We start from the raw sequence: 7,172 nt of genomic DNA on the forward strand, positions 1-7,172 counted from the left end.
TTAGCACATTAGCCGGTGTCAATTTCTGTGTTTCTGATTTTAAAAATCTTGGTAGTACCCTTGGATGTTTTTGATCCAGTGTAGAACATTTTCTTAGAGTTCCTTTCATCCATCATTGCTGCCTCAACCAAAAACGGAGCACTAAGCTTAGAGCAGCACGTCTTCCTAAAGTTGCTTGACTCTTCTCTTGATTAAGGGGGGTGGGGGGGGGGGCGGGATTTCCATCAGCTTTTGTTTTGTAGGGGGGAAAAAACATCTTGACGAGATTTTATAAAATGAATTGAGTGAAATCTGGGTAGTGAAATTCAGATGGGTGTAAGATCGTAGAATTCAAGATATCAAATGCAGTGGATAAGCTATTCCAACCATACTGAAATAGGGAATTTGCGTTGGTCATAGCTTTACTTCCCTCACTTTGTAATGTAAGTTTATCTCTGGTTTTTGTTACAACACCGAGTAGTTGTAAAGGTCAAGTGTGAGGAGATGCATTTGGGGAGGACAGGTAAGAAAAGAGGTTTACACAACAAAAGTCTGGTACCAAGTAGTGTAGGGGGGGTTGAAGAGTGCTGGAGTGCATGTCCACAAATCTGCAGCAGCAGAACCTCAACAAGTGGTTCAAGAAACCATGTGGAATGGTCTTTAATAGCTGCAAGATTGATTAAAGAAACAGGAAGGTTACCCTCCATGTTAGGCTATATTATGTAGCCAGTTGTCACATTACAGAAAAGTTGTGAGGCTTCATCCCAAAGTGAGATATTGCCAGGATGGGACAAGTTCGAGAAAAGATTGGCTAGGCTGATTTCTAATTTTTATATAGCCAGGTGGCTTTAGTGGGTCGAATGGCTTTAGTACCACACATTTGTGACCCATCCACTTCCAGACCAATTGCAGTGGACTGTGCTGCATAGTCCATTGTAGATGATCACTTTCCTCAAGGAGAGGTTACTGAGTGTTCACCTTCCCATTGTTAAGATGGATCTTGGGGGAAATCTATTTAAATGCTGTCAAAATCTGTGCAGACAATGATTTGGGCTATTGCACAGATAAGTAATTTACTAATTAAAAGTTGTTCCATGTACAAAAATCTATAGTTCTTGGATGCTGCATTGATCTCCGCTTTGGTTGATGTATGGTGTCAATTACTATGGCGATCAGTGTGTTTAAGATGCAGAATACTTGGTACAATGAAGATGGTCAAACTATTAACCTTGTCATTAAAGAATTCCTGTGCAGTGATATTTCTCTGAAACAAATACAATATGAAAATTGAGTACTTCCTTCAATGTACTTGACCTTGTATATAATTAATGTGACCAAGTTAATCAAATTTTCATCAAGTGCAATAAACAGGCTTGTGAATAATTCAAATCAGGCAGCATCTCTTCTAAGAGGGAAAACAATTGAAGTTTTAGATCTTTTTGTCAGCACTGAAAGGTCATTGACCCTAAAATGTTAACATTAGCTCCACAGATTCTGTCTCATCTAATGAAGACTTCCAGATTTTTGTTTCATTCTGGCATTGGTATAGTGGACTGATTGAGCTGTTATTCCAGTAGTCTCTGATTTCCAGTATCTGCAGTATTTTACTATTGTTCTAATGGATTTGTGCTTGAGTAGAAATGTCTGATTATTTTATAACATCTTGGCTACTTCCTACACAGCCTCACTGCCATCCATACTTCTCAGATCCTGTCAAACCAAGTTTAAAACCAAGGATAGTTGAGTCCTAGCATTTGAATTACCATTTGTATTTGTGTAAACTTGGATAATATTTTAGCTTGCTAAGAGTCTTAAAATGTAAATATTTCAAGTCCAGAGACTGACTAACATTTTAAATGTCTCATGCTGAGATTGTTGCAAATAGCACTAGTCATAATGTTACTTAGAATAGCGATGTAATGTTTTTGTTGTGGATAACAGCCAGGATGTAAAATCATGAGGATATCAGTAACAGGACCTTAGTTTCCTGTAAGTGGCTGTAAAATTTTCAGCTTACTCCCACTGAAAATTATTAGCCAAACTTAGCCAAAGATCTGTGACTCTTCCGCTTGTTTTGCCTCACTGACTGGAGATGTGTCCCCTTTTCCCATTTATCGTTGTGATTTACATGACTAAGATTTTTAATTCATTCAGTGAATCTGACCTGCCTCCATGAGCACAGAGATTTACCACTGCCACACACTTGGTTGTTAAATTGGGAAAACGTTTTTTGTAATTAACTCGTTCTGTATAAATAGCTGTGTAAATGGAGCTCAATAGAATCCTGAGCGTACAGATGGCTACATGGCTCACCTAGATTCTGGCTGTTTTGGAGAAATCTTTTCAAGTTCCTGCCCTGCTCTTTCCCTATATTGCTGCATTTCCTGGTTGAAGTGCATTATTTTCCTCCTACCCTATCAGACAATGTATTCCAAATTGTAAATTAGAAGTACATAATGCTGGAAATGCTCAGTAGGCAGGCAGGCAGCATTTGTGGAGAAGGCAAGTCAATGTTCTGGGTCATTTAACTCTTTCTGAAGCATTAACTCTTTCTCAACACGTCACAGTATTTGTCGAGAATCTTGAGTATCTTCCGTTTTTATTTCATAATTCCAACCTCTGCCTGTTTCACTTTTCATTCCAAATCCTAACTAGTTGCTTTTGCAAGGTTTTCTTGTGCTGCTTCTGGTCTTTGCTAACTGCCCTCAATCATTCACTTTGGTTTTCAATCCACCACACCCAGGAACCATTTCAACCTTTTTCATTGTTTTATACATCTCTATCCAATCTCCTCTCGGCCTTCTGTGCTCTAGGAGAAACAAAGTTGACTAAAGTCTGTCGTGGTAATGGTAATTATCCCCATTCTAGTAAAATTTCTTCTGTGCCTTTCCTAAAGTATTCAGAATTGGACACTATCTTAGCTGGAGCTCAGCTGGTGTTTTACAGTGGTCTCGTACAGCTATGTGCCTTTTGTGTTCTTTCTCTTATAATAAGAGCCCAGCATTCCATGTGCTTTATCAATTACTTTCTTGACCTGCTTTTACACCTTCAAAGATCTATGCATGGGTTCCTCCATTCACACTTTTTGTGCACCTTCATTCACACTTCTTGTGTATAACATATATAGGATCCCTTTGAAAATTGCACCATTTATAGTTTCTTGTCATTTTCCCCTACCAGAATACATCACTTTTCTCCATTGAATTTCATGTGCCTCTGGCCTCTGTATGTTACCGTCTTCATTGTACTTCCATGTGTGTTCTCTGCACAGTCTTAAAAATGACCGATTTTGTCATCTTGCCTCTGGTTTAAAAGTAGCTCAGCCAACACCGATGTTGGATCCCTCATGGGCTGAAGGGCTTTACAATAAATATTAGTCGATTAGCATTGGTCCTGGATTGAACCACCTACACCTCATCTCCTGCTGCAATGAATAAGTCCATTTATTATTCAGTTGATTTACATATGAAACATTACAAATGTTCTGAAACCATTTGTAAACATTGCATCCAATCAATGCCCTTACTGTGTTGGGGATCTTGGCAGTGAAGCTAGACATGATGAGAGAGGTTGTATTGCATCCAACAATGTAAGGGTGTTTCAAAGAATTTCATAGCCACATAAAAGACATTTGGAAATGCAGTCACTGTTGAAAGGTGGGCAAACCTCAGTTATGAATTTTTGCAAGGCCATGCAAACAGCTTTATTGTTGAAAGACATAACATTGGATTAACAACATCTTTCTGACCAGAGCTATGAGGAATCCCATGCTTCTGCTTTGGTTAATACTGTAGAATAAAGTGTAATTGTTGTTCGTGATATCAACCCAACAAACTTTCCACAGTTCACTCTGAGATGTCTGTTTTCTGTCAGGATTCTAAGAACATAAAAATCAGGAACAGAAATAGATTATCCTGTCCTTTGAGCCAGCTCCGCCATTAATCATGGTCATGGCTGTTCCCCCACTTTCCGGCACTATCTGTCTATCTCTTGATTCCCTTGATGTCCACAAATTATCAATCACTGTTTTGAGTGAAGAGACTTCCAAAGGCTACCCTACGAGCGATGAAATTTTTCCTTTATCTTGGTCCTAAATAGCTGCCTACTTGTTCTCAGACTGTGATGCCTGGTACTAAACTCAGTCATGGGAAATTCTAACAATCTGATAAAACTTTTAATTTCATGGCCACATTAGGCAATATCAATGGGGGACATTTGTGGCAATGTCAAATTGTCTTATTTCAAATTTTGAACCTTCTGACCAGCTGGGTGAGGTAGACAGTGTCTTGGGTTGATGTTTTAACCAAAAAATAACCTTCAGCTTTACTTGACACTCCCTTGCTACTGGACTGAAGATTATGTATTTCATTCTGGAGCAAAACCCAACCTGTCTTGATTCCAAAATAAGATTGCCACCACTGAACTAGGGGCTAAAAAAACACTACTCGGATATCTTGGAAAGTGTAGGCCAAGACTGGGTAAACAGTTACGATGTTATCTGGCACATCCATTTAAGCAGACAACCTTGATTTCCTAGATTGGGGTCCCGATTACTTTTTTTTCCCCTCAAAGGGCAAGAGTCCCAATAACAGATTCAAGAAAACCATTGGGCAATTGGAAACAGTTGGAACAGGCAGCACCTCTGGACACAATCAGTTAATGTTTTGGTTCCATGACTTTTTATCAGAATGGGAAAAGTTAGAAACAAAATGAGTTTCAGATAGCTGAGGAAAGGTGGTGGAATGAGGGAAGAGGTTGTGACATGATGGACAAATGGGCACAGGTCCTTGACGTGATTGAGAGATTTGATGACAAAAGGGGTGTTGGAGTCATAGAGTCATACAGCACGGAAACAGGACCTTTGGCCCAACTGGTCCATGCTGACCAAGATACCCATCTAAGATGGTCCCATTTGGCCCATATCCTCTAACCCTTTCCAATCCATATACCTGTCCAAGTTTAAATGTTGTTAACCTACCTGCCTCAACCACTTACCACAGTTCGTTAATATATTAAAAAAGAGCAGTGAAAGCTGTAGAGAATAACAAAAGTTGGCACGGAGAAGGTGTAGATGAGAAGTCGTCTTTACCGCCCTCATTCACCTGGTTCTGTCCTCCAGTTTTGTCATTCATTTTCTATTCCTCCACTCTGTCACATTCTTGTAGGTGACGCATGTGTCTTGATGACTGAAAACGTTGTTTCTCTTTCCATAGGTGAAACAGAAGTTGTTGAGGATTCCCATCACTTTCCATGTTAGTGTCCTCTCCACCTCCACCACCAACCCTCCTCCTGCCTGCACACCTCAATTCTCTGCATTTCAGAACTTGTTTTAGCTCCAAACTTTTCCAGTTCCGATGAAAAGACTCTGGCGTGAAGCACCCGTTCTATTTCTCTCTCCACAGTTGCTGCCTGATCTGAATATTTCCAAAACATTTCTTTTTAATTGGGTTTCCAGCATCTGTTATATTTTGCCTTCAATCTTTAGAGATGTGCTATTTCAGGATTCTGTCAGCATACCGAATGTTTCCAAGTTGTTGCTGTCTCCAAGTTTTATTCCCATTTAGTCAATAATTGTTTGGTTATTGCAATCATACATTGTGGCAACTTGTGTCCTCTGCATACTTAGTAGTGATGTAGTCAGTCCAATTATAGGCCATGCATCTGAGTTATGGCTGTATTGAAACAATACAAGGGCATCAGATTGACTAGGAAGTGCTGCTCCTGAGATTGCATTGGCCCCAGCAGTATTGACCAGGGCATGTAACTTAAGTGAAGGAAATAAAAGAATAAAATGCTGGATACACTCAGCAGCTCGGGCAGCATCTGTGGAAAGAGAAACAGAGTTAAAGTTTCATGTCAAAGGTCCTTAGATAGAATTAGGACAGAGAGAAAACAAGTTAGTTTTAAGTTTGCGAGTGAAGGGAGGTCATGCTTGAATTGCACACAACAACACTGGTTGGGCCATAGCCGGTGCATGGTGTACAGTTCTGGCCACCACACTACAGGAAGGTTGTAATCGCACTGGAGCAGTCACAAGGGAAATTTATGTGGCTACCATCCAGTCTGGAGAGTTTTAGTTATGAGGAAGAGTAAGAAGTCTAGCCTTCTAATCTTCCCAGTATTTGATCACTCCCATTGGAAACCTTGCCTTCAGCCAACAAGACCCAAACTCTAAAATTCCCTCAAACCTCTTTGCTTGTCATTCTCTCTTCCTGTCTGACACACTCTAAAAATCAAAGTCATTGACTAATTTTTTTGTTAACTTAATATTTCCTTTTGTGGCTCACCATCAAATTTTGTTTGTAAATGCTCTTGTGAAGCATTGTGGGGCATTTCACCATGGAAGGTGCTATATGAATGTAAGCTTGTTGTTTTGTGGGTGGCCCTGGTGATAGGGTAAACCCTGATTCAGCCTTGAATTGAGCATTCTGTGCCTGTGACAGAATCAGAGCTTGGATTGCACTTGTGGTTACTGATACATTAGGATCTATGCCAGAACCCTTGCATTGGGCTTCTGGATACCTTTGAGGAAAGACTCAGGCGAGGCCAGTTTTTCACACTTGCCCGAGTGGGTTGGTGTGTGCTTCCCTTTAGCTGCTGGTCCTGTGATCTCTACTTCCATCTCACTGACCATCTGCTAGGTCCGGAGGTGAGGAGATGGAATACTAGTCCAGATGAAGGTGCTCATCCTGAAATGTCGACTGACCTTTTCCCTCTACAGAAGCTGCCTGACGTGCTGAGTTCCTCCAGCAGATTCCTTTTTACTCTGAATTCCAGCATCTGCAGTGTCTTGTATCTCCTCAACTTGGGATGGCTGATGTTTCTAGTGCAAATCCAATCACGGGAAGAATTGACCTCAAGTTTTTAAAAAAAGTGAAGGTGATTGGTTCACTTATTTTAATTAAATTTATCTTAATATTTTTTGTTTCTATTATTTACGGTGTTTCTAATTTTATAATATAGTCCCTTTGAATAGATTTTTTTTTAACAACTTTTGCTTATTACAGACATGTTAAAAACTGTTCAAAGGCCTTTGTTGGCAGTCTGTTAGGGCCATCTAAGGTTCCTCCACCTGAGGCCAAGTTGTTGCTCATGGCCTGCTTTGTCTGGTGGGAGGGCTCTCAAGTGCAGGTGGTCAGTTTGGTTAGCCATCTGGATTGGGTTACAGGGCGAGGGTGGATGGGTACCATGGG

This window comes from Pristis pectinata, chromosome 8, assembly GCF_009764475.1.
Source record: "Pristis pectinata isolate sPriPec2 chromosome 8, sPriPec2.1.pri, whole genome shotgun sequence".
NCBI lineage: Eukaryota > Metazoa > Chordata > Chondrichthyes > Rhinopristiformes > Pristidae > Pristis > Pristis pectinata.